The sequence below is a fragment of the Sus scrofa genome, chromosome 17 (assembly GCF_054392235.1).
Source record: "Sus scrofa isolate SSC_HxYL_T2T_F1_AM1 chromosome 17, Sscrofa_HxYL_maternal_Yorkshire_Landrace_v2.0, whole genome shotgun sequence".
In the NCBI taxonomy this organism is placed as follows: domain Eukaryota; kingdom Metazoa; phylum Chordata; class Mammalia; order Artiodactyla; family Suidae; genus Sus; species Sus scrofa.
Window position 1 is genome coordinate 42,330,686 of NC_139399.1, and position 27,553 is coordinate 42,358,238.

At 49.7% G+C, this 27,553-nt stretch overlaps 1 long non-coding RNA gene across 2 annotated transcripts in view; it reads right to left on the reverse strand.

The window, feature by feature from the left end:
* Positions 1 to 27,553, reverse strand: part of LOC110257457 (uncharacterized) — a 52,240-nt gene that overhangs the window by 16,087 nt on the left and 8,600 nt on the right. The window contains exons 2-3 of one of the 2 annotated variants that reach the window (XR_002340068.2): positions 16,859 to 17,219; positions 1,558 to 8,071 (exon numbers count right to left, since the gene is read on the reverse strand). This is a non-coding gene — a long non-coding RNA (uncharacterized LOC110257457). Of the gene's footprint in view, positions 1 to 1,557; positions 8,072 to 16,858; positions 17,220 to 27,553 lie in introns of those variants that run through there. The other variant, XR_014832137.1, reaches the window with a different exon arrangement.

Below are 27,553 nucleotides of genomic sequence, written 5' to 3' on the forward strand. Positions count from 1 at the left end.
GGCCCAGGGAGAGGAAGAGATTTTCTCAAGCATGGCTCCACCTTGCTCCTGTGTCTCTTTTCTCCTTCTCCTTCCAGTGTTACCTCATCCCCTTTGCTAATTATCTTACACATCCCTGCACCATTCATGGCTTGCCACTTCCAAGTGTCTCCCCACAGGAGAGAAAAAGATCCTTCGGGGATTTTTCTATTCTACACTTGAATAGACTCCTCACTCTGCTCTTTTCTACATCTCACTGTTTCCCACCATGATTCACAATTCTCATCAATACAACCATTTATTGAGAGCCCCACATGGGCTTGGCATTGAGTTTGACACTCTACATACTATTTCCGTGAGGACTCTAAAGGTACGTATTGGAGTTCCCATCTTGGCACAGTGGAAAGAATCCAACTAGGAACCATGACGTTGCGGGTTCGATCCCTGGCCCTGTTCAGTGGGTTAAGGATCTGGTGTTGCTGTGAGCTGTGGTGTAGGCAGCAGCTGTAGCTCCGATTAGACTCCTAGCCTGGGAACCTCCATATGCTATGGGTGTGTCCCTAAAAAGACAAAAGACCAAAAAATAAAAATAAAAAATAAATAACATAAAATAAAGGTAGGTATTATTATCCTCTTTTTTTTTTTTTTTTTTTGTCTTTTTGTTGTTGTTGCTATTTCTTGGGCCGCTCCGGCGGCATATGGAGATTCCCAGGCTAGGGGTTGAATCGGAGCTGTAGCCACTGGCCTACGCCAGAGCCACAGCAACGCGGGATCCAAGCCGCGTCTGCAACCTACACCACAGCTCACGGCAACGCCGGATCGTTAACCCACTGAGCAAGGGCAGGAACCGAACTCGCAACCTCATGGTTCCTAGTCGGATTCGTTAACCACTGCGCCACGACGGGAACTCCTATTATCCTCATTTTAAATGTGAGGAAGTCAAGACTCAGAGAAGCACACTGACTTGCCCAAGGTCAGCAGCTAGTTAGTGATGAAGATAGGGATGAAACCCCAGTCTGTTCAATTCCAAAGCTTGTGGTAAACCTTGATCCTTTATTTCCTCTTGGCTACTGTGATGTTGGTTACCCACGTTCATGCAAGTGTATATATGTGTTTGTATGCCCATGTGTTTTTGTCTTGTTTTGTCATGAATTGGAACACAGTCACTTTATCATGCTTTTCCTGAATCCCTTCAGTATCAGACACAGAGAAGAACCATAGAACATGAATCATTGTAGAAAGAGCCACCTTGGATGTCCTGGCGTTCAACTCCTTTATGTTCCCAGTGTGATCAACCTGGGTCAGAGAAGTGATGCAACATGCTTGAGGCCATGCAACAGGTGGATGGCTGGGCTGGGACCTGACCTGGAGCCTTGGTGCTCAGCAAAAATGTACTGATGAAACTGCTGGAGAAATTTAGAAGAAGAAGGAGGAGGAGAAGATGAAGATGAAGACGGAGGAGGAAGAGTAAAACAGGTGTGTAACTCTCAGGCCACATTCAAAATAAATAGCCTCCATTCTTTGGAGTGCTAGAAACTTAATTGTGGTCAAATTTGGATCGTCTTTCACTTTTCTATATATATTTTTTTCTTTTTTTTATTATTCAAATGAATTTATCACATCTGTAGTTGTATAATGATCATAACAATCTGATTTCACAGGATTTCCATGCCACAGCCCAAGCACATTCCCCCCACCCTCGTCTTTCACTTTGCTCTCAGGTCACCTACTCCCCGACCTCCTTGTGTGTGCAGAAAGGCTCCTGGTCCAGGCGGCCTGCACACCTACTCAGGCGTCTAGGTTCATGGCTTCCTTAGGTTTAACCCAGGAGTGAGACTGTAAGTCCTGATCTCTGATCCCTCAAGGTTACCTGAGGTTTCCATATTGTTTTTTCAGAGTCACACACCAGTAGCTATACAGTCCGTAGTTTCCTATATCTGACCCTCTGTATTATTTGGGACGCTAATTCAGCTACGGTGATGCAGGCTAAACTATGACCTAAACAAGACAGAAGTTGATCTCTCTCTCACTAACCAGCGGATGGTAAGACATGCAGCTAATAGGGAGTCCCATGGTGTCAGAGACCCTGGCTTCTTCCATTCTGTTGTTCTGACACCCTTCACATGTGCCTTCCATCCTGTGGTCTGAGACAGCTGCTCCAGCTTCTGCCACCCTGTCAACCTCCAGCTGGCAAGAACAGAAGAGGAGTGGTGGGAGAATGACCCTTTTTCCTTTAAATACCTGACCCAGAAGTTGCACACACCATTGGGTCCACACATCCTTTGCCACAACCTGGTAATGCGGCCGCATCTAACCGCAAAGGATACTGGGAAATGTAGTCTTCAGTTGCATGGCCATCTGCAGCCACATAAGAAGGGGAAGTCCAATAATTGCATGAGGACTAAATATCTTTGCTACACTTCCTTTCTCCCCACCACCCAGATAATCTTTATCTCATTTCCTAAAGAGGAAAACCTCCAATTTTGACTCATGTACTCATCTCACTCTAGTAGTTATAGCATAAATTGTATATCCTCTAACTCCTGGGGCTTTTGACTATATTTCCATGATTCTTCCAAACCAAACACTTTGGGCTTGAGGCTCAGAAAAGAATTTCTTCCATTTCTGCCTCACTATCACCTCTCTATCTCTATCTATCTACGTCTAGGTGATGGAGGCCACAACAAACAGGGAAACGGGAAAGTTTAAAAGACATACAGGAGATCTCAACATTACAAAATGTTCACAGCTACAGACACAACCCACACATCTCCTGATGGGTCTTTTGGTGGCTTCTCCTGACCCGAGACTCTTAGTTTTGGCTTAAAGGATAACTCCCCAAAGAGCTGTTCTCTGCCTGCCCTATTTGTTTCCTTCATAACAGACTTCACAATATGTAAGTTCTAAGTATACACACATTTAATTTGTGAATGACACAAAGAAAGGGACTATGTCTGTCTTTTCAGCTGTGTGTCCCCAGTGCCTGGCAAAATGCCCAACACAGTAGATGCTCAACAAATATATTAGCTTGAATGATGAATATGTGTACCAGGCCCTTGCAAGGTGCAAAAAAATGCTCACATCTTTTGCCAGGTGATTGAAAGTGGAATGGCTGTGACTCTAGTTATAGTTAGTGGCCCAGGAGGAACGATACCTCTTTGATCCTAGCAGTGAAAGTACCAATGTGGGTGGGGATTTTCCCAGTGGATGCCAGTGAGGGAGGCATGCTGGAGGGCCAGATGGGCTGCTACACCTTGAGAAACACCAGACACGGATCCCACCTTGACCCCCGGCCAAGAGCAGGATGCTCCCACCCATCTAGGACTTAAATCAACACAGGAAAAAAGGGAGGAAGGGGAAAGCTTGACTCAATTTCATTCAAATCTGAAATGACTACTTTTTTCACCTCGATTTGATTGAAGTTTGCATTTTGGGGCACCAGGAAAAGCAGAAGCTCAGGAAAAGCAAAATCCTTATAGAAAATGGCATGTTACATTTCTTGCATGTCTGAGTACACGGCTGAGAGGTGTGTTTTGACCACGTTACAAGGATGCCATTCTGGAATCACAGATGGGTTCACTTATAAGAACTTGTAAGCAGCGTTAAAGTCATTCAATCTTAGAATCACATTAGGTTTTACAATCAAAAACAGTATTCAGAAAGAACGTTAGAGATTGTCTTAATTTGGATTCCCCTGAGAGCAGAACCTGAGACAAGGATTTGGGTGCCAAGGAGCCCAGGAAGCAAGATGGATCTGGGAGAATGAGACGAGGAAGGGAGGAAAAGGAATAAAAAGGGGAGTGACTGAGCCAGTGTTCAACAAGGGCGACAGGTGCCCTATCTCACTGCTGACTTGCTGAGTGGCCAAGGGGAATCACCTCCAGTGGATAAGCGGCTGAGACATTTCTCCACCAACTCCCACTCCCGTTCCCCCACCCCCACCCCATGGAGGGCTGCCCTTGGGGGTGTCAGCTCCTCCCAAGTCTTGGCTGAGAGTTCCCAAGGCTTCAGAAAAGCCAAATGACTGACAGGGCTTGAAATGGGATGCCAATCAGTGTGCTGGGAAGTGCCTGCTACAGCTCCAGGTAAAGTCTGTGGTGGGGATGAGGCATGGAACACCAACAAAAACTAATGACCCAATTTCACGCCAGAACAAGAAATCTCTTCTAAAGGTCTAGACCGTGGAGTTCCCGCTGTGTCTCAACGGGATTGGTGGTGTCTTGGGAGCACTGGGACATAGGTTCAATCCCCACCCGGCACAGTGGGTTAAGGACTGGCATTGCCGCAGCTGTGACTTAGGTCACAACTATGGCTCGGATCTGATGCCTGGTCTGGGAACTCCATATGCCGTGGGGAGGCCAAAAAAGAAAAAAAATAAAAGCAATAAAAGTCTAGACTGGGAATCTGCAGGTGACACCCGCTTGGGGGGTTTCACTTTGTTTCATCAGCACCTTGTTAAAATGAAATCAGAATCTAAAGGCTGCGAGGAGATGCGTGCAGTCTTCATTTTGCCATATACCCCTCCACTCCCCATTGCCCCATGCCTTCAGATTTCTGTTTCTGCCCAGCCCTCAGAGGCTCTTAACCTCAAGAGCCCTGCACAGCACCTCTCATTAGCTACCATGTCCTTAAGAAGATCTTTGTCTCACATCGGTATCTCCAGTTCCCTGACATAGCCTGGCTCAGGATAGGGCCTAATAAACCTTTGCCAGGGACTGGAGCCTCTGCTTGCATTTTTTCCCTGCCTGGAAGCTCACTCCTTTCAAGACTGCCTGTTGTATTGTCCACTACCTGCCCCCACCCCCTCCTGCCCGCCCCAGGCATTCCCAGTGGGGACTGGGGGTGAAACTCCCTGCTTGGGGTGAGCAGCAGGTTAATTTCCTCCTGGAGCTTCCCTCGGCAAACAATGAGACAATGGCGAGCCGGAGGTGGCCTGCGTAAGACAGCCACGGAGGGGAAGTTGTAATCTGTGCGTGAAGCCAGCGGGCGGGCAAAGGGGCGAGAAAAGCAGCCTGGGCCAGACCGGGCCCTCCACCCAGCCGGCCCCTGGGACCAACCTGAAGGTCACCTGAGTCGCCCTTAGGAAAACAGCCGCAAACCACCATAGCGAGGAGAAAACACGGATGGGTGGGGCTCGCCCCCACATCCCTTCCCTGTCCAGATGATTCTAGCTCCTCTCCACATCACCCCATCTGCCCACCTTCCCAGCCCTGCTGGCAGGGGGACGTCCCCAGACAGACACCCTCTTGACTCTGGCTGTGCTCTGGCGATGTGACCTTGGGGCGTGTTACTTAACCTCTCTGCGCTGGCGGTTTCTTATCTGTAAAAGGGGATTAATACTACCTCCTTCCTCCAGTTGTCAAGAGGATTCCTTTCCTCCATCATCCAACAGGCATTTACTGGGCATCAGCTATGGGCAGATATGGTGCTGGATGCTGGGGACACAGCTGTGAACGTGACAGCATCCCTGCCCCCATGGGACACACGGTCTTAACACGGAGACGGTCAATAAGCAGGTGATCGCACCATGAAATTACAGAAGTGACGGGTGTTATGGGGAGAGGAGGCGGCACCATTAGGACCGAGCAACATGAGACCCAACCTACTTTGTAGGTCAGGGTGGGCTTCCTCTGGGAAGAGGCAGTTAAACTGAGCTGAACAGTACGTGGAAGTTTACTGGGCCAAGGGGGAAGGGAATAAGGATCAATGCAGAGGCCAGGATGATGGAATAAAACTGGCGTTGCTGAATAAGAGCCAGGAGGCCTATGCACCTGCTATGGGAGTTTGCTCTTCATCTGGAGAGCAAAGAATGTCACTTAAGGTTCCAGTGGAGTGGAAGTGGCTTTACACGCTTCCACTGGCTTTACACTAATGCGTAGAAGGGCTGAGAATGGTGCCCAGGCAGGTGGGGTCCCTCCTCCTCCACGAGGGTCCTGTCCAAGCACCTCAGGGACAACAAACCCCTGCCTTTGAACCCTCCCATCACCACCAGGGCTGGGATGGGCTGTACTCACCTCACAGATGAGGAAACCGAGGCTGAGGGTGGAGGAGATGGGTCCCAGCCCCCTCTAGGGAGGGGAGAGAGTTGGGAAGGGCATCCTGAGACTGCTCAGATACTCAGGGCGGGGGGGGGGGGGGGGGCTAGCCTCCTCCACCCGTGCATCTCAACCCTCTTCCCTGCCCCCCAGAAAGGGACCAGGGCTGCAGACAACTCAGGGATCTCCCCATCCCAGGTCATGACCCCCCATATCCCCAGGAGCCGAGCAGCCTCATTCAAAGCCACACCCAACATACCCAAGTTCAAAGCCAGCCCTCATTACCGCCCAAGCAAGTGGCTTCAGACTCACAGAAAGAGCAGCTCCAGGGTGGAAAGCTGGAGCTACACCCTTCATGGTCCTTCCTCTTAGCCGCCTAGTGCCATGAGCACCCCCTCCACTCAGGAGGAAGCTGAGGCTTGAGGAAGAGAGCTCCCCACCCTCACTTGCAGAGTTGGGAAGGGGCTGTGCCCGGTCTCAAAGCCTATGCTCCATGGGCACTTCTCCTGAAGTTCCCCTCACCCCACCCCCAAGCCCTGTGGTTTATTTTATAGACATGACACTAAGCATGTCAGAGCCCTTGGTGACTTTCCATGAATGGAGCCAAAGCCCTTGCCTCGGCTACAAGCCCCCAGCATCTCTCTGCCCATCTTGCCACCCATGCAGGTGTTTCCCTCTTGGCCTCCCCTGCTCACACCTCCAGGCCTCCTGCACCCACTGCTTGCTCTGCAGCCAGGCCTGTGTCATTCACGTCTCAGCTCACTTCCCCCAGCAGAGCCCCTCCCTCAACTCTCGCACCCTGCTTTGCTTCCCCCATAGTACTCATCCCCTGCTGACCATACGGGGGCCTTCATTTCTTTACTGTCTGTGAGCCCCAAGAAGGTGACACAGACCTGGTCTCTTGTGTTCACCACTGAGCCCCAGTGCTTGGCACGATGGTCAGCGCTCAACAAATATTTGTCACATGAATGAAGGAAGGACGACAGAGGGTACCACACCTGCCGCAACGTGACCCCCAGACCTGCATCCCCAGCTTCCCCCCACACCTCACTTGCTGATACTAGTCTCTTGGTCTGAGAAGGGCTGGTGCACAGCCTTCGCCTCAGTGGACTTGGCAGGTGCTGATCACAAGCCCCACACCAAGGAGTGAGGAGACCAGAGCTCTGCAAGAACGTGTGGCTTGTCCAAGGTCACAGAGCCCCAAATGTCACAGAGCTGTGATTCCCTAGGGGGGCGACCCACTACCCCGACCTCAGCAGACCATCACTGAGGCAGTAGGTGCCTGTGCTGGGAGGGCCCGGCGGAGGGGGAACACTGAGGCTCTGGCCCACCCCCGTTCTCCAAGGAACCCGATTATGTTTGGGGGCGGGGTGCTGCTCTGCTGCCAGCAGCTTCCCTCCTCCCAGTGCTGGGACTCCAGCTCCGCATGTTCCAGGAAATCCAGGCCGCATTTCCCTCCAGGAGCCGCCGCCCAAAGGGACCCTCTGGGGAGAGATGGAGCATTTTTGAGGAAAAGGGGGGTGAGGGCTGCGGGTGTGGGAGAACGAGTCACAAAAAAATAAATAAAAAATAAAAAAAAAATAATAGTGGCTGGGCCAGGAATGTGCCTGAGTGAATCGGAGCCAAGCCTCCTGTCACATCCACAGCTGTGCCGGCCAAGGCGGGGTGCAGGCCACAGGCGGGGCCAGGTCACTCTGGGGACAGGACACCAGCTGCCAACCTGCTCCTGGAGGTCTCCCTGCCACCAGCCTGGTGGGGGAGCTGGGCAAGTGTCAGGACCCGGGGCTCTGCACCCCAGTCAGAGTTTCCCCATCTGTGCAATAATGGGGTTGGAGAAAATGCTGAGACAGGGTGACTTTTCAATAAGAGACGAGTGGAATAAAATAAGAGAGACAGCCGTACTTTTTAGCAAGGGTTCTGAACTTGGGTCCAGAACTCAGGGGCTCTATGAACTTGGATGGAAACAAAATAACTATATTCACTAACCTCTGACTGAAATGCAGCATGTCCTCCAAGTAGGGACGTGGACCGTGAGCCGTGCCAGGGTCCGCAGTGACCTGGTCACAACAGAAATTGAAGACACTTGCATCTGACATCGCAGGGCTTGCAGACCTTCGCACATATTGTTTAAGTTCTCTGAGACCCCAAACCTGCCTGCACACCTTTTATTTATCGTGGTGATGCAGAAGCTTGTCTATTACTGCAGCACAAACCCTTGCTGCTACTGTGCTAATAGCATTTCGGTATGATTGGCTTCCATTGTCATCCTCTGCACTTTATTTTATGTGCTTAAAAAACATGATTATGATGGGAGTTCCTGCTGTGGCACAGTGGGTTAATGATCCAGCTTGTCTCTGTGGCGTTGCCAGTTCAGTCCCTGGCCCCAGCTCGGTGGGTTAAGGATCCAGTGTTGCCACAGATGTGGTGAAAGTCACAGATGGAGCTCAGATTCGAGCCCTGGTCTGGAAAGTTCCTTATATCACTGGTGTGGCCGAAAAAGGAGAAAAAAAGCCCAGAAGTTCCCGTCACGGCTCAGCAGAAACGAATCTGACTAGCATCCATGAGGATACAGGCTCAATCCCTGGCCTCACTCAGTGGGTTAAGGATCTGGTGATGCCGTGAACTGTAGTGTAGGTCACAGACATGGCTCGGATCTGGCATTGCTGTGGCTGTGGCATAGGTCAGCGGCTACAGCTCCAGTTGGACCCCTAGCCTGGGAACCTCCATATGCTGTGGGTGTGGCCCTGAAAAGCCAAAAAAAAAAAAAAAAAAAAAAAAAAAACCAACCAAACAAACAAACAAAAAAAGGAAAAGGAAAAAAAAACCAAACAAACCATGATTATGAGAAGGGGCCCATCCCATTATCAAATGCCAAAAGGATCCATGACACAAAAAATTTAAAAGTCTCTGCTTGATATGAAGCCATTTTCATTTTTAAATGAGTTGAGCTTCTGGGATATTCTCAGATCCTCACATCCAAATCTACAGGGCAGCCAGGTAGCACACCTGAACCCCATGGACAAGGTTTACAACAAAACTAGGTGACAAGACAGCCCCACGAATCTCCAGGTACAAGTGGATGGAGACAAACCTGCACAAGAACAAGGTCTGCCTGGGAGGACCCTCCCACTGTACTTGTCTCGGGGATGCATGGATTAATAATAAAGTCTCAGTCCCTGCCCTAGGGCCAAGGGTCAGTGGGGGACAGAGATTGTTACAGAATATCAAATTGCAACTGTGACAAGAGTAATTCTAAGAGTGTCAGACTCTAAAATTATACAGCAGAAGCTGTCTGAAATATTTCGTGCTTAAAGAAAAAAAAAAAACACAAAGGAAGAAAGAGCTTGGTAGACTGGTAGACAGACAGAAGGACACACTGATAACTCCTCCTTTGCAGGCCCAGCTCAGTGGCCATGGTGGCAGCTGAGGGCAGCTGTCCACCCCCGTGGGCTGGAGGGGAGCTTCCCAGCCCGGAGCCCAGGCCTCAACACCCACTGCCCCCGTCTTCCTTCACGATGAATCACATGTTTGTGGACTGAAAGACAAGGTGATCCGGCCAGGAAGTCTGCAGAGTCATCAGAACAGACACGGCCCCTCAAAGCGGAAAAAACACAAGCCTTCAGAGGCTGGAGACATGGGTTCAAGTCCCAGCCTGGGCAGCAGAAGTCACGGCGTGAGCTCACAGAGATGTCAGAGGCGCAGAGAGATGATACCTGCCAGGTATCCCATGGCTTCACCTGTAGATGCCTCTAGACTCCCAGGTGGGCTCTCCAGGCCCTCGGCTCCCCTGAAGGGGAAGCTGGAGGCCCTGGGCAGCCACTGAAGATCGGGATGAGGAGGAGGGCAAGTTCTGCCCTCCTCAGGCTCTCCAGATACTCAGGCGGCATCGAGCAGGACAGGAACAAAGCCCTCGGGGCACAGCCACACTTCTCTTCACTCTCAGAGCAAGCCCAGCAGGTAGGTGTCCTTATCCCCATCTGACGGATGAGAAAACTGAGGCTCACGAGGGGAAGAAGGTGACCTGAGGTCACACGGCCCTATTGTGCTTTGACTCCGGTCACTGGATGGGGACACCTCGCCTCCCAGGGACAGCTCTGTCCTGGCGACCCCGACCTCACGCCCAGCCTGGAAGCCCGTTCAGGGGTGCGGCCGTCTCCCTGTGAACAAGTCTATTTTTAGTGTCAGCAGCAGGGGCTAGGGGCCAAAGCCAAGAGTGACAATGGGGGGAAGGGGGTGGGGCTGCTGGCGGCCGCCCCCGCACCCAGCAGCCGCCCCATTTCCTCGAGGAACCAGGCTGCGCACAATACAAGGAAAGCCGAGTGGGGAGCGGCTGGGGGCTCCCGTGGGGGGGCTGGCCTGGCCCATCAGGGCAGCTGGGGGCCTGGAGGAGGCCGCCAGACCTGGGGGAAATGGACCGTTAGTCCAGCTGCCAGGCCTGGGCAGGAGTGATCTTTCATGCTCACATACACACACTCCCAACCCACATTTATTTTCTCACACATATGCACACTCACCTTGATCTCTCTCTCACACAGACTCATTCTCTGTCTGTCTTTCACATGCACTCACCCGTACACACACACATATATTTTACTAACTCCTAGGCTAGGGCATGGCCTCACCTCTGGTCTCAGGCACAGAACTGGGCCCTGGGGACTCAATGAGCTGAGAATCCCAGAGAAGCCAACCAGGAGTTGCCATCAAGCCCAGGTGGGAAATGCCGTCACGAGCATCCCAGATCCTTTGCCGGATCCTGGCTTCTGGGGGACAGGTGTCCCTGCTGGGGAGGGTCCCAAGCACAAAAGGATACATGCTGTCTAGTTTCACTTATATGAAATTCCAGAAGAGGCAAAAGCGAGCGACAGTGATAAATCAGATTCGTGGTGGCTGGGGGCCAGGGGGTGGGCGTGACAGGTGAGGGACGCGAGGGAGATTTTGGGGGTGATGGGGATGTACTGCATTCTGATTGGGTGGTGGCTACACAGGGTGTATATTTGTCAAAACTCATGGAAAGATACTTTTATTTATTTTTTGCCTGCCTATGCGGCAGGCAGAAATTCTGGGGCCCAGGATCGAACCCAAGCTACAGCAGTGACAATGCCAGGCCACCAGGGCACTCCAGAAAGATATGCTTTAAATGGATAACATGGGTCCCTTAGGTTTTATATTAATTATTTCCTGATGCAGTTGATGTAAAAAATCAGCACCCTCCTCTCAACCTTGAGGATTTAAGATTGTCACGGGATGGAGGTGGACCGTGTTCTTTTTGGTGATGGAGGGAGCCTCCTCCCAAAGGGCTCTCAAGGCCCAACACTCGGGGTGCATTTAGGTCTCTGCTTAGCTTTTTTCCAGGTGTGGAGGGTGCCAAGCAGGGAAGGTGGGCTGCTGTTCATGGAGCACATGCTAAGGGAAGCGCTGACCTCTAGTTCTGGGTAATTCACTTCCCCCAGCCCCCAGTGAAGCAGGTGCTCTTAGCGTGTCCACTTTAACAGAAAAGGAAAAAGGTGGAGGGGGAGTGGGTCTTGCTCAAGATGGTACAGCTGGCGGCCAGGGGGAGGGGGCCTTGAACTCAGCTTGGCCCCAGAGCCCTGTACCCCACTCTATGCCACGTGTGAGAGGGTGCTGGGGCCACTGTTCAACCTTTCTGATGATTTCCCTCTTTGCTGGCCTGGAAAGTTCCCTCCCTCTTGGAGTTCCCATTGTGGCTCAATGCATTAAGAACCTGACTAGTTTCCATGAGGAAAAAGGTTCGATCCCTGGCCCCGCTCAGTGGGCTAAGTAAGGATCCTACGATGCTGCAAACTTTGGTGGAGGCTGCAGATGTGGCTTGATCTAGCGTGGCTGTGGCTGTGGTGTAGGCCAGCAGCTGCACCTCTGATTCGACCCCTAGCCTGGAAACTTCCATAGGCCAGAGGTGTGGCCCTAAAAAAAAAAAAAAAATCAATAAATACAAATTTAAAAAATAAAACAAAAAAGAAAGTTCCCCACTCCTTCCACAACACAAAAGCCTAGCTGGGGCACAAGCACACCCTCCTGGGAAGTCAGTAGTCGGTTTGGTGCCAATACGTGGGGGTGACTGAGGGTAACTGAAAGGGCTCGGAGCCCTTCCAAGGGAGCTTGACAGCGCATCCCTCCTCCCACAGCTGCAGCGGCTTGTCTGTCCTGTTTCCTGATCGGTGGCCTACCTGCCTGGCCTCCATGTGTTCAAGTGTAAAATGAGGATCAAAATATAGGTTTTCCTTTGGTGATGAAAATGTTTTGGAACCAGATAAAAGTGGCGGTCGTGCAACATTGTGAATATACTAAAGACCACTGCATTGTACGCTTTCTTTTTTTGACATTATTATGCAAAATTTTTTTTCTTGGTTAAGTGTATTTTCTGTATTACTTGCTTCTTAAAACTCGGCAAATGAGTGTTAGGTAGTACAAGAATTAAATAGCACTTTTAAATTTCTTAGCCAGAATCTAGAGAAGATTCATTTTCAAAGAGAGATTAAGCATCTAAAGGGAAAAATTTATTAAGTAAACTCCAAAAATATTATAAAGATTTTGAGTTGAACTGTACACTTTATTTATTTATTTTTTTGTCTTTTTGCCTTTTCTAGGGCCACTTCCGCAGCATGTGGAGATTCCCAGGCTAGGGGTCTAATCAGAGCTGTAGCCATCGGCCTATGCCAGAGCCACAGCAACGTGGGATCTGAGCCACATCTGCAACCTACACCGCAGCTCACGGCAATGCCAGATCCCCAACCCACTGAGCAAGGCCAGGGACAGAACCTGCAACCTCATGGTTCCTAGTCGGGTTTGTTAACTACTGCGCCACAACGGGAACTCCTGAACTGTACACTTTAAATGGTGACTTTTCCATTTGCAGCAACATGGAAGGAACTAGAGATTCTCATACTAAGTGAAGTTAAGGCAGAAAGAGAAAGACAAATACCATGTATTATCACTAATATGTGCAATCAAGAATAAGGCAAAATGAACTTATCTGCAGAACAGAAACAAGCTAATGGACATATAGAACAGACCTGTGGTTGCCAATGGGGAGATGGAGGGAGTGGGATGGACTGGGAGTTTGGGGTTAGTGGATGCAAACTACTGCATTTGGAGTGGATAAGCAATGAGGCCCTGCTGTACAGCACAGGGAACGATATCCAATCACTTCTTTTTTTTTTTTTTTTTTAATTTTTTTGTTGTTGTTGTTGCTATTTCTTGGTTCTTGGGCCGCTCCCGCAGCATATGGAGGTTCCCAGGCTAGGGGTTGAATCGGAGCTGTAGCCACCCGCCTACGCCAGAGCCACAGCAACGCGGGATCTGAGCCACATCTGCAACCTACACCGCAGCTCACGGCAATGCCAGATCCTTAACCCACTGAGCAAGGGCAGGGATCGAACCCGCAACCTCATGGTTCCTAGTTGGATTCGTTAACCACTGCGTCACAACGGGAACTCCCCAAATCTTATTCTTTTTTTTTTTTTTTGTCTTTTTGTCTTTTGTTGTTGTTGTTGCTATTTCTTGGGCCGCTCCCGCGGCATATGGAGGTTCCCAGGCTAGGGGTCCAATCAGAGCTGTAGCCACTGGCCTACGCCAGAGCCACAGCAACGCGGGATCCGAGCCGCGTCTGCAACCTACACCACAGCTCACGGCAACGCCAGATCGTTAACCCACTGAGCAAGGGCAGGGACCGAACCCGAAACCTCATGGTTCCTAGTCGGATTCGTTAACCACTGCGCCACGACGGGAACTCCCCCAATCACTTCTGATGGAACATGATGGAAGATATTATAAGAAAAAGAATGTGTATATATATATATATGTATAACTGGATCATTTTTTGTACAGAAGAAATTGACAGAACATGGTAAATCAACTATAATTTAAAATTTTTTTAATAAATAAAAATAATTTAAAAATTTTAAAAATAAATGGTGAATTTTGTTATGTGAATTTCACCTCAAGAAAAAAGAAAAAAGAGGAGTTTCCTGGTGGTACAGCAAGTTAAGGATCCAGTGTTGTCACTGCTATGGCTCGGGTCACTGCTGTGGCACACGTTCAAACCCTGGCCCTAGAATGTCTGTATGCTGCAGGTGCAACCAAAATAAAAGGGGAGGAGATAATCTGTGCAGATATAAGTGAACATTTGATTTAAGAAAACAACTACTTGTCTAAAAGTTATAGTGAGGATTAAAAAAGCAGGAAATATCAAGCACTTCAAATAGCACCTGACCCAGATTACAATTCATTTTCAGTCCATTGAAAGTTAGTGCCCTGATTGTTGTGACGACCAGCCAGCAGCACCAGCCTCCTCCTGGGCTCCCTGCTTTAGCCCTTGTTGCCCCAACTCCCATCTTTGCTCCAGTGGCGGCCAGAGGGATGGGGGCAGGGGAATCCTGCTAAAAGGCAAGTCACATCACACACCCCTCTGCTCGAAACTTTCTAACATGGAGTTCCCATTGTGGCTCAGCGGTAACCAACCCGACTAGTATCCGTGAGGACGAGGGTTTGATCCCTAGCCTTACTCGGTGGGTTAAAGGATCCTGTGTTGCCACAAGCTGTGGTGCAGGTCACAGATGCAGCTTAGATCTGATGTTGCTGCGGCTGTGGCATAGGCCGGCGGCTGCAGCACCAGCTTGATCCCTAGCCTGGGAACTTCCATATGCTGTGGGTGTGGCCCTAAAAAGACCAAAAAAAAAAAAAAAACGAAACTCTCCAGCAGCTCCCTATGTCATGTAAGAAATAGCTAAAGACCCTACAGGAGACTTGGAGGCCCTATGTGACCTGCCCCTTGATGCCACCCCTGCCTGCCCTCATCTTCACTACCCCTTCCATCACCCGCCTTTAGCCACACCAGCCTCCTTGCCATTCACTGTCCCCCACCCATGCCAGGTACGCCCCTATCCCAGGGCCTTGGCACTGGCCATGACCCCTGCCTGGACCACTCTTCCCTCAGATTCACAGAGCTGCTATGTCACGTCCTTCGGATCTTCGCTTAAACGTCACTTCCTCAGAGCGGCCCTCCCTGACTACTCTCATAAAACAGCTCTGCTCCAACCACTCATCATCTGCTCCCTGGCTTTACAGCCTGTCCTGATTTGCACACTAACTTGATTTCTGTGTCTTATTCATTTCCCCATGAGATTAGAGGCTCCTTGAAGACGAACTTGGTGTCTCTTCAGAAGGACCTCATTTCCTGTTAGGAGCCAGCCTGGCACATGCTGAGCCCTCCGTGGATGTTTGTTGAATGAATGAATGATGTGTGCATGCCTTGGACAGTGCCCATCTGTCCATTCAGATGAGCTTGGAGTCTGTGAGCCGCTGGGCGCAGGGGCTCTGGGCTCACCTTGGTGGCCCCAGCTTTGCCTAGCACATGCGTGAAGGGGCACCTGTTGAGGGAAAGCCTCTGCCTGGTCCAGGGTCTGGCCGCCTGTGGAGTGTGGGTGGCAGGGGTCCAGAACCCCAGGCCCAGGGCCTGGCCTGTCCCCAGCTCACCCTGGCCCTCTCCCCTGGGACTCCGGACCCTGCTTCCTCCCAGCAGCTGTTCCTTCCGCCCCCCAGCCTCTTCCTTTCCTCCTCATCTGGGCCCAAGCAACGTCTCCTCCAGCCTTTATCTTCCCCTCAGCTGCTCTGGAGGGACAGAGGCCCCTCCCTCCATCCTCGCCTTCCCTGCCTCCCTGGCCTGGGCCCTAAAGCCTCCCCCTCAGGCTCAGCGCCCCACCCAGCCTCTCCCCTCACCTCCAGCCACTTCTAGGGGCCATAGCGGGAAGCAAGGCCAGGTAGGAGTGGCCAGAGGAGGCTCCGGTCCCTCCGAAGGCCTCTGAGCCTCTGACTGGCTGTGTGGTCTCTCCACGCGGAGGCCAGCTCGGGGACCAGGCTCTCTGTGCTCCTGTTCCCACTCTGCCACTTGCAGGCTGTGTTGTTTTAGACAAGTCACTTGGCCTCTCTGTGCCTCAGTTTCCTCAACTGAAAAATGGGGGTCAAGACATCATCTCCTTCAAGGGTTCTGGAAGAGCACAGTAAAGCATGTCAAGCATTTAACAGAGCGCTTGACAGAGAGTTGGTCTTAACACAGGGTGCAATGCAACAGCGTTGACCCTTGGCTGGGCATGTTTTTGACCCAACAGACCCAGAACTCTGAGGGGGAAGCTCCCAGAGGCCCCAGATGTTCTCTACCATTATTATCCTTATCCTTACACGATCAGTAACCTCCTCAGGTTTCGGAACAGCCACGGTCAAGGGTCCGTCTCATTTATACAGGGTTAAGGTCACAGGGAGCATGCTAGAATAGCACCCCTCCAGCTAAGCCCACTGTCCCCAGGGGCCTCACAGTAATCCAAAATGGGGAGGAGTCATTATTATTCCTTTTTTTTTTTTTTTTTTTTTTTTTTTTGCTTTTCAGGGCCCCGCCCACAGCATATGGAAGTTCTCAGGCTAGGGGTGGAATCAGAGCTGCAAGTGCCAGCCACAGCCACAGCCACAGCCACAGCCACAGCCATGTGGGATCTGAGACATGTCTGTGACCTATGCCATAGCTCACGGCAATGTCGGATCCTTAACCCAGTGAGCGAGATCAGGAATCGAACCTGCATCCTCATGGATACTAGTCAGGTTCTTTACCACGGGGTCACAACAAGAACTCCTACAATTCCATTATTACAAATCCAGAAGCTGGAGTCCAGAGAGTTTCAGGTTGTCTGACCCCAAAGCCCAGGCCCAATTGCTGTCCCTGGCTGACTGACCAGAGTCCTGTCCAGTGTTCTACACCTGAGCTCCCTGAGACCCCTTACAGCTCCCTCACATGCCAGCTCACCAACTCCTCCCTCTGGCTTTCCCCAGACACTTACCTATCCTTCCAGGACCTTCTGACGTCGATCAGTCTGAGAAGAGCCAATGCCAGATCAACTGTTCTTTCCCTCCTGATTCCAGAACAAGAGAAGCTGCTGTCAATGACAGCCTGGGGGCCCTGGGCCCAGATTTGTTTGTAAATGTTACCAACAACCACCACATGGAAGAGGCTCTTATTTCCACCCAACTATGGCTCCGAGAATTAGGTGAGCAGTTTGCCAGAGGTCACATGGCTAGCAGGGTGTGAACCAGAGTTGAAAGTCAGGTCCATCTGATTCTAAAGGCTTGATGCTGGGCTTCCGAGAGTTCCATGACCCTGCGTGATATCTTTCCCAACTCTGGTCCTCAGTTTCCGCAGCTCTAAAATGGAGATAGAAAGATTGTGACAAGGTGACCGAGTAGAAGGACTTAAGCTCATCTGCTATCACGAAAACACCAACATTACAACTAACTGCTGAACAACCACCAACAAAATAGACTGGACACTACTGAAATGGAGACAGTGACACGCCATTGGTTGAGTTGTGAGAATTAAATCCGAAGAGTTTATAAAGTGCCCAGCAGCACTGGACACATAAAATGTGGCGTCGCTGAAGGACTGGGGGCTTGACGGTCAGGCTGACACAACTCAAGTCCCAGCTTCACCACTTTTGCACATGGAAATGAATACCCTCCCTCTGTGAGCCTCAAAAGACCCATCTGGAAAACCGAGCAATCGGTCTCTTGCACAAAGATGGTGTTTGTCCCAAAGCCTTACTTTTTAAAAGTTAAAAACATAGCTCTCATACAAATAATAAGTAAGCCTGTGCCAGAGTTATATGCAATCCATTAGCATTTTGCTGATCAGCAGGAAGGTGAAGCTGGTTCAAAGAGTATAAGAGAGTTTGAACTATTTCTTTCTTTTTTTTTTTTTTTTTTTTGTCTTTTTTTTGCTATTTCTTTGGGCCGCTCCCGTGGCATATGGAGGTTCCCAGGCTAGGGGTCGAATCGGAGCTTCAGCCCCCGGCCTATGCCAGAGCCACAGCAACGCGGGATCCGAGCCGCATCTGCAACCTACACCACAGCTCACGGCAACGCCAGATCCTTAACCCACTGAGCAAGGGCAGGGATCGAACCCTCGACCTCATGGTTCCTAGTCGGATTCGTTAACCACTGCGCCACGAAGGGAACTCCTGAACTATTTCTTTTTTCTTTTCCTTTTTTTCTTGTCTTTTTAGGGCTGCCACAGCATATGGAAGTTTCCAAGCTAGGGAATGAATCGGAGCTGCAGCTGCCAGCCACGCCAGGTCTGAGCCACATCTATGATCTCCATCACACCTCATGGCAACTCCAAATCCTTAACCCACTCATCGAGGCCAGGGATCAAAACTGCGTCCTTGTGGATACTAGCTGAGTTTGTTACCACTGAGCCACAATGGGAACTCCCTGAACTATTTCTAACCAGTGAAAGACAAAATGCCAAAAAAGGATTGTGGAGTGAAACTAGCTAATGTTCTGCCGTGCAAAACAACTGCACCTTCAGGGTGGTCTTTTCTACTGGACAAAAATCATTTGTAACATAAATCTACGCATAGCACAAACATTGTCTTATTTATCTTTATTTCCTTCCAGAGCACTCTGTCAGGGCCGGGACTGGGGTGAGGCAATACTGAACAGCACACAATCTATAAGTATCATTTACGTAGAAGTCCCCGGTCACCTGGCTCTCTGGTAGAGTCTGGAAAAAGGATTTAGTTTTATTTATTCAACAACAATTTCCTGGGGGCCTACCTGCCGCCAAGCACTGTCCTGGGTCCTTGGGTTGAAGCAGAGAGCAGGACAAACCCAGTCCCTACCTTGAAGGGCCTAGAATCTAGACGGGAGACAATTAACCAAGATAGAGGCTAAGCAATTACACATCGCCACAAGCACTAAAAGGAAAAGAACGGGGATGAGCAGGAGCAGAGCCACCAGCTTCCTCACTAGCAGAGGAGGCATGAGAAATGAGAGGATGCCAACCAACGAAAAGGTTGCAGGAAAGGCATCCTGGGTGGGAGGTACAGCATATGCAAAGGCCCTGATGCAGGAACCAGCCTCGAGGAACTGAGAGAAACAGAGTGGCCATTGTTTAGAAAGTGGCAGGAGATGAGGTGAGAAAGACACTGGGACCTGAATTGTGGTGGGGAAGGAGGGAGGGAGGGATCTGGTAAGAGACTGAGATTTAATTCTATATATAATGGGAAGATACTGGAGAATTTTGGTCAGACTCCTCTTTTACCCACCTGTGAAATGAAGGAAGTGGTCCTGGTTTCCACCTCAGGGCTCAGGTTTTGACACTGAGGTCCCTGAACCAGCAGCATCAGTATCACCCAGAACCTGTTAGAAATGCAGATCCTTGGGATCGAACACTCTGATCAAACACTCTGAGACTAAGACCCAGCAATCTGGGTTTTAACAAGCCCTGCAGGTGACCCTGATGATGTCCAAGGTCTGGGAAGGGGCAGCTCTGTCATCAATAACCTGAAAGTTACAAACACGACCTGGAGTCGCCACCTGGTGTTACATTTGGGAAACTACAGCCTGGCTGTCACACCACCAGCCCTTTTGGATGCCAGCCAGCAGAGGAAGGCCACTTTCCACCAAAAAGACACAGACCATGGTCATGGACAAGAGGGTGGCTTTAGAGTGTGCCTGTCCACTTTTTTTCATATGCAAGGACATGCTACGTAAGAGAGCTTCTGTAGTGAATAACTTCAAGTTTTCTCCGAGCTACACTTGGGATAAAACCCAGATTCCTTACACGCGGTCTCTCCTTATCTTCCTGTCCTCTCTTCCTCTCTCCTCTCTCATGGACTCCCTGCCAGCTCACTTCCTTAAACATACTCTCACCTCAGGGCTTTGGCACTTGCTGTCCCCTCTGCCTGGAATGACCTTCCCCACAGATTTGCATGGCTCGATCCTTTGCTTCAATCAGATCTCTGTTCAAATGCCACCTCCTCTGGGAAGCCTTCTTGACTACACTTACCAAGGAACTCTAGCCCTACTCCTTTTGATTCTGTCTTCTCTCTCTCCCCATATCTGTTCTTGGTATGGCTGTACCCGCTGCATGTGGAAGTTCCCAGGGGTCAAATTGGAGCTGTAGCTGCTGGCCTACACCACAGCCACAGCAACTCCAGACCCTAGCTGCATCTGCAAACTGCACCACAGCTCAGAGCAACGCCGGATCCTTAACCCATTGAACGAGGCTGGGTATCAAACCCAAGTCTTCATTACTCAGATTCATTCCAGCTGAGCCACAACAGGAACTCCTTCCTCCCTATATATTGATCTGATTTTTGTCTATCCTCTTTATGAGACCATGACTTCCCTGGTCTCATAAGGCAGGGGTGTTAGTTCTGTTCACTGTTATAGCTTCAGTACAAACAGTAGGTGCTCAGTAGCTATTTATTGGACAAGCGAATATACTCTGTGAGGCAGGTCTTATCATCTTCTTTCCCATCAACAGGGAGACTGAGGTGAAGTAAAGCAATGTGACCTAGTCAAGCTCACACAATGAGTAAGTGGCTGGAATCCATATTCAAAGTAGTTCTGGAAGCCGAGGACACAGTTCTGGTGAGCTGTGTCCATTGCGGCATCTTGGCATTCCTGAGGCTGAGGAGACTTTTCAGTCTGGCCACCTTGCCTCCATCAGCCACCTTGCCCAAGATCAGCAAGCAGACAGTTGTGAGTTCTAAAGGATGTTCTTCAAGGCCAAGGGACAGAGGGCAAGTGTCCAATGCCAGGATCCCAAGTAGAGCAGCACTGCCAGGAGCATTGGACAGCCACCAGTGACTGGGGTACCCCAGGCATAGAGCAAGAGGGGAGCAGGAACACAGACATCTGGCGACAGATTCCCAGTCCTAGCTGGTGTTCAAATGTCCCTTTGGTCATCAGCATAGGTGAAAACTTTGTTTTTTAATGATTTGAGCCTGGGACCAAATTCTCTTTCACAGCAAACACAATATATGGGGTGTTTGATTGGTTTTGTTCTTTTTTTTTTTTTTTTGGACTTTTTAGGGCCACACTTGTGGCATATGGAAGTTCTCAATGGGCTAGAGGGCCATTGAGAGCTGTAGCTGCTGGCCACAGCCACAGAAACAGCAGATCCCAGCTGCGTCTGCGACCTACACCACAGCTCATGGCAACACCAGGTCCTTAACCCACTGAGCTGAGTCAAGGATCAAACCCCCGTCTTCATGGATACTAGTCGGGTTCATTACCGCTGAACCATGACAGGAACTCCTGTTTTGTTAATTTTTAATAGGCTTTATTTTAGTTTTAGGTTTACAGAAAATTTGTGCATAAATTGTACCAAGTACCTTTATACTTCACTTCCCCAACATGCCTAGTTTCTCTTACTATTAACACCTTGCTTTAGTGTGATGTATTTCTTACAGTTGATGAACCAATACTGATACATTTTCATTCACTGAAGTCCATGGTTTACATTAAGATTCAAAATGCTGGAGTTCCCGTCGTGGCGCAGTGGTTAATGAATCCGACTAGGAACCATGAGGTTGCAGGTTCGATCCCTGCCCTTGCTCAGTGGGTTAAGGATCCGGCGTTGCCGTGAGCTGTGGTGTAGGTTGCAGACGCGGCTCGGATCCCGCGTTGCTGTGGCTCTGGCGTAGGCCGGTGGCTACAGCTCCGATTCAACCCCTAGCCTGGGAATCTCCATATGCCGCGGGAGCGGCCCAAGAAATAGCAACAACAACAAAAAGACAAAAGACAAAAAAAAAAAAAAAGATTCAAAATGCTGGTTGTAAGGTTCTGTGGGTTTGTTTTTGGTTTTATTTTTGGCCTTACCTGTGGCATGTGGAAGTTTCTGGGCCAGGGATCCAACTTGCGCCACAGCAGCGACCTGGAGCCACTACAGTGACAACACTGGATCCTTAACCCTTAACTGCGCCACCAGGGAATTCCAGTTCTGTGGGCTTTGACAAATGCATAATGTCCAGAATCCACCGTGACAAGTGTCATACGGAAGTGTTTCACTGCCCTAAAAATGCGCTGTGCGCCACCTACTCAGCCCTCCTCCCAAATCCTTCGCAACCACTGATCTTTTTCTGTTTGGCCACATCCCCAGCAAGTGGAAGTTCCCAGACCAGGGATCAAACCCAAGCCCCAGGAGCAACCCAAGCCACAGCAGTGACAACATCAGATCCTTAGCCTGCTGTGCCATGGCGGGAACTCTAACATTGATCTTTTTATTGTCTATACATTTGCCTTTTCCAGCACAGTATTTACTTGATCTTAACACAGAGTTGCATCTGCCAGGAAAGCATCCTCCACATAAGTTGGGAACAGACCAAGCTATGTTTGGTTCAGAAATTTACCTAGAGTCAGTTTTGGTGTTTGAGTTGCCAGAGCTACTGACTCAGCCCACAGTCAGGGTGATTCTGCCCACAGCCATGCCTCCCAACTGCAGTGATCCCTCAGCATCCAAGAGGGATTGGTTCCAGGACCTATTGGCTCCTGTCAATAGGGCATTTATGAAATTCATTTTAGAAAAGAAGCATGCCAAAATCCACAGTTGCTCAAGGCCCTTATATGAAATGGTATAGTATTTGCATATAACCTACACACATCCTCCTGTGTACTTTAAACCATTTCTAGATTACTTACAATACCTAACACAATGTAAATGCTATGTAAATGGTTGCCAGAGTGTGGCAAATTCATGTTTTGCTTTTCGGGATTTTCTGAAAATATAACTTTTCCCGGAATATTTTCAGTCCAAGGTTAGTTAAATCCCGGATGCAGAAGCCACAATACAAAGGGCTAACTGTACTCTGTGACAATATTGTGCCCAAATAGTTCTGTGTTGATCTATTCTAAGTTACTTTCAATTTATTTTTTATACTACAATTAGTGTATTATTTATGTTTAAAAGTATGTGTGTCAATAGGGCATTTATGAAATTCATTTTAGAAAAGAAGCATTATAATTGTTGTTAAAAGGATCATGGGGAGTTCCTGTTGTGGCTCAGTGGTAACAAACCTGACTAGCAACCGTGAGGATGAGGGTTCAACCCCTGGCCTCGGTCAGTGGATTAAGGATCTGATGTTACAGCAAGCTGCAGCCTAAGTTGAGGATGCAGCTCAGATCTGGTGTTGCTGTGGCTTAGCGTAGATTTTAACCACAGCTCTGATTCCACCCCTAGCCCAGGAACTTCCATATACCACAGGTGTGGCTGTAAAAAAAAAAAAAAAAATTCATAGGATTTATACCCACTGTTATACTGAATAACAATCACAGCAGCAGCATGCACTGCAGAGTAACCCCCCACCCCGCCAAAAAAAAGGCACCATGATAGGGAAGCGACTTGCACTAAGGAATTTTTACATCCACACAGTTCAACAACCAGGTGTTACACAACATGTAGAGTTACCCATTTTACAGAGGGAGAAACTGAGATTCAGCAGAATAAGGTCTCTGGGTAGAACTGGAAATTGAATCCAAACCCATGCTTCTCCCCCCCTCCCAGCATCCAGCCCTGGATTTCCAGGGCCTTCTGGAAATACCATGTTGTGCCAGCCAATCATCGTCACGTCTTCAGGCCAGCAAACAGTGGGGGCACACGGGGAAGCAGAGAGGTCAAGGGCACAGGTTCTGGCCTGAGTTCTGATGTTGGTTGTGTCACTAACTCGTGTGTGACCTGAGACAGTCATTCCTCTCTGAAGCTCAGTGGGCTCATCTCTAAAATGGGGATAATTTTCATCTGTACAATGGGGATCAGGTGCGGAAGGTACTGTCCCTTTCCACATTAGCAGCTCACAGAGGGGAAGTGTCCTGCCCAGGGTGAAATGAGGGCGAGGGGATGGTCTCCATTGCCCCATACCATCCCAATGGCTCTTTCAAAGCCCAATTCAAAACTCACAGGTCACCAGGCAAAGGTCAGGGGTTACCCATCCTAGCACCCACTGCCCAATCCAACCACCCACATGTGACCCCCACGAGGTAGAATGTAATAGCCCCCGGTGGGCTGGGAGAGCCGGGGGGCTGTCTGGGGAATCACTGGACCTCCTTTTCTCGTGCTGGGCTTGGGATCCAAAACAGATCCCAAATCAATCCATTCTTCTACTCTCCCCTACTGCTCCCGCTCTGTGACACCATCACGTCTCATGGGGTCCACCTCCTGCTCCCCTTCTTGCTCCCCACACAACCACCAAGGAAATCTTAATTTTAAGTGTTAAGTCAGCCCTTTGCTTAAACCTTCCACGGCTCCCTATTGTTTTTAGCCCAACGCCTCTGCGTGCTGCACCGGGCCCTGCCCACCTCCCTCACCTCATTTCCCCCAGAGTTCCCTCCACTCGCCCCCCCTCCGCATGTGTGTTCAGGCCCCACCCGCCTCCTCCACGTGCCTTTAATGCACCAGCACACTCCTATCCTGGACCTGTTCTCATGCTGCTCCTTCTCCTTGCTCAGCCCCATCCCGGCCCCCTCCTTGCTTCACAGGGCAAACTCTTCCTCCTTCCCTCCCCTGGGACAGCTTTTCCTGCTGAGCACGCTCAGACCCCCTCCCTCAACATACTAGCTTGTGATGACAGATTTTTCTGGTTACTTGGCATCTCCCCACTCGACTGAGGCCCACCCTAGTGGGGATGCTGACTTGCTTCCCCAAGGTACTGAGAACCTAGAAGTGTCTGCCCACTCTGGGTGATCAGGAAAAGTTGATGAAGGGCCACCCAAAGGAGAGGGGTGCATCTCCTCCAGCTTGTGGACTAAGACATTTGAGACCACCTGAGGAGGAACTTGGGAGTGGGGAGAGAAGCGGGGGATGGAGGGCAGCAGAAATCCCAGGCACAGTTCAGTCCACTGTTTGGCACATGCCAGATGCAGTGCTGTGAGCTGGGGACAGTATGTCTGCTGGGCTAGTGAGAGAACAAGCTCTGAGCCACACTGTCTTTGCTCACAGCCCAACTCATGACTCACTAGCTGTGCAAGTTTGGGCAAGTCACTAAACCTCTCTGAACCCTGGGGTGCCCAATTACCAAATGGGAGAAGTTACTGGCTTACGGAGAACACAAGCCTTAGGGCATTAGGAGTTTACATGCCCTTGAAACCAGTGTAGACCAAGCAGTTCTGTTGGTTTCTTTTTTTTTTTGGCCCTGCCCACAGCATGCGGAGGTTCCCAGGCCAGGGATCAAACCCGTGCCACAGTTACTACCTGTGCCACAGCTACAGCAATGCCGGATCCTTAACCCGTTGCACCACATGGGAACTTTCCTGTTTGGTTTCTCTTGCTGCATCACAATTACTCCAGTACTTAGTGGCTTCAAACAAATATTTTTTTTCCTCACTTTTGTGTGAATCAGGAGTTTGAAAGGATCAGCTGGACAGTTCCTGCTAGGTTACGGTCAGATGCTGGCAGGCCCCTGCACATCTGAAGGCTTAATGACTAGCTGTTGGCTGGGAGCACCAATATGTGGCCTTTCTACGCTGGTGGCCCAGGGCAGCCGGTCTGTCACGTTTGTTACCTGCACCCCCTCCTTCCTCTCAGTTTCAAGCAACCAACTCAATGAAGGTCACCTCTGATCCTGCCAGGGTGCTCTCTCCAGTACCTCCATGTCAACAAGCCTTCAGGCCCCCCCCCCCCCGGGACCTCTGGTCCACTGAGCCTACCACCTTCTCCTGTGTCCTCACTTCTCTGCTCGCTGATGAAAGCCCCGGAGCATTGTTATTCCCATGCACTGCACACCCTGGCGATGGCCCCACCTTTCTCTGGCTAAACACCCACTGACTGGCATCCTTTGTCCCTGTGCGCTTGTTCCCCTGCCGTGGAATGTGGCTGAGGAACAACACACCACCAGGGGGGCTGGTCTGACTTTACTTGCATGACGGCTAGTCTCGGTGGGGTCCTCAGCCCTGCCTGACAGTTATACTACGGCCCCCTCGTCCATTCATGCTCCCCAGGCAATCGCTTCCCACTTTTTCCTCAAACCTCCATCACCTTCTCCCCCATTCTCGCTCTTAGCGGAGGACCCTGCTTCCTATTCTGAGGGGAAAATTGTAGCAGTCAGAAAACACTTCCACAAGCTTCCACTACACAGCTACCCGCCTCTCTTCACTGGTACCCACTTATAAATACTCTGCCTTCTCTCCTGTGACCAGGGACCCACCCCCTGTGCTCTAAGCCGTGCTCGACCCTCCCCTGTGTAGAGACCTCACCCATCTCTCTCTCTCTCTCCCTCTCTCCCTCTCTCTCTGAGCCACTCTCTGCTCCTTCTTGCATCATCATTTCCAAACTACTGACTCATCCTCATCAACATAAAAACATGCTAGCATTTCTGCATCTAAGTCACTTCTCTTGATCCCACTTTGCTTTCTACCTACCACCCCATCCTCAGTCCCACAGCCAAACCGCTCAAAAACTGTCTATACCCACTGCCTCCATGTCTCCTTCCACTAGAGAAAAGGTATAAATAGCACAAAGAATAACCAAATACCAATCACCCAGATTTGACCACCTTTGCTGTACCATTCTCTCTCTTCCCCCCTCTCCTGGCCTCTTTTACAGTAAAGTGCAGACACGATTCCCAATACCCCTAAAAACAAGTGTGTATCTCCTAAGAGTAAGGACATTCTCTTACAATAACCAAACCAGAGAATTTTGCACTGATATAATACTATTATCTAATCTCCAGACCTTATTCACATTTTACCAGTAGTCTCACTAATATCTTTTACAGTAAATAACAACAATTTTTTTTTCCTGGTCCAGGATCTCACATCACACCTCATTCTTGAGTGTCTTCAGTTCTCCTTCATCTAGAACGGCCCCTTAGTCTGTATCTTACAACCCCAACATTTTTGATGAGTACAAGCCAGTCCTTCTGCAGAAATGTCCCTCAAATTAGATTTGTCTAATGTTTCCTCATGAATTAGTTATGCATTTTTGGCAGAAATACCACTAAGAGGATACTGCGTCCTCCTCAGCGCATCATAGCAGGAGGGACGTGAGGTCGATTTGCCCCACAACTTGGCGATGTTCACTTGGTCACTTGGTTGATGTGGCATCTGCTGGGTTTCTCCAACTGTGAAGTTACTATTTTACCCTTTGTAATTAGTAGGTATCTTGTGAGGAGATAGTCTAAAAACTGTGCATATATCCTCTTTCTTTTCAACCTTCACTCCACTATTGCAGCACCCCTATGACTCCATCCAGAAATAATTGTTACTAGAATTTCCATTTTCTCTATTTTTACATTTATCAGTTGGCTTTCTACTGTTAAGTGCTTTCCGTTTTCCTCATATGCGTATACGTAAGTAATTATACCTTCTCCTACGCCCTCTCAATCCCACTCCCATCAGGCTTTTGCACCCCCATTTACCCATCAAAGTCACAATGCCCTCCACTTGGCAAAATCGGTTTTTGGTTCTCATCTTCCTTGACCTCTCAGCAGCATTTGACACAGATCATCAATTCTCCCCCCTTGAAATGTTCTTGTTACTTGGATCCCAGGACACCTAGGTCACTCGCTGCTCCTTCGCAGGCTCCTCTGTTGGCTCCTTGCCCTTGGTCCTGCCCTCTTTCTTGTCTAGGCTCACTCCATGAGAGATTTCATCCAGACTCACGCATTTAAAACCCATGTCACAATGATGACTCCTGTACTGATCTACTCAGGCTTCCATAACAAGATACTACAGACTGGTGGCTTAAAAACAGAAATTTA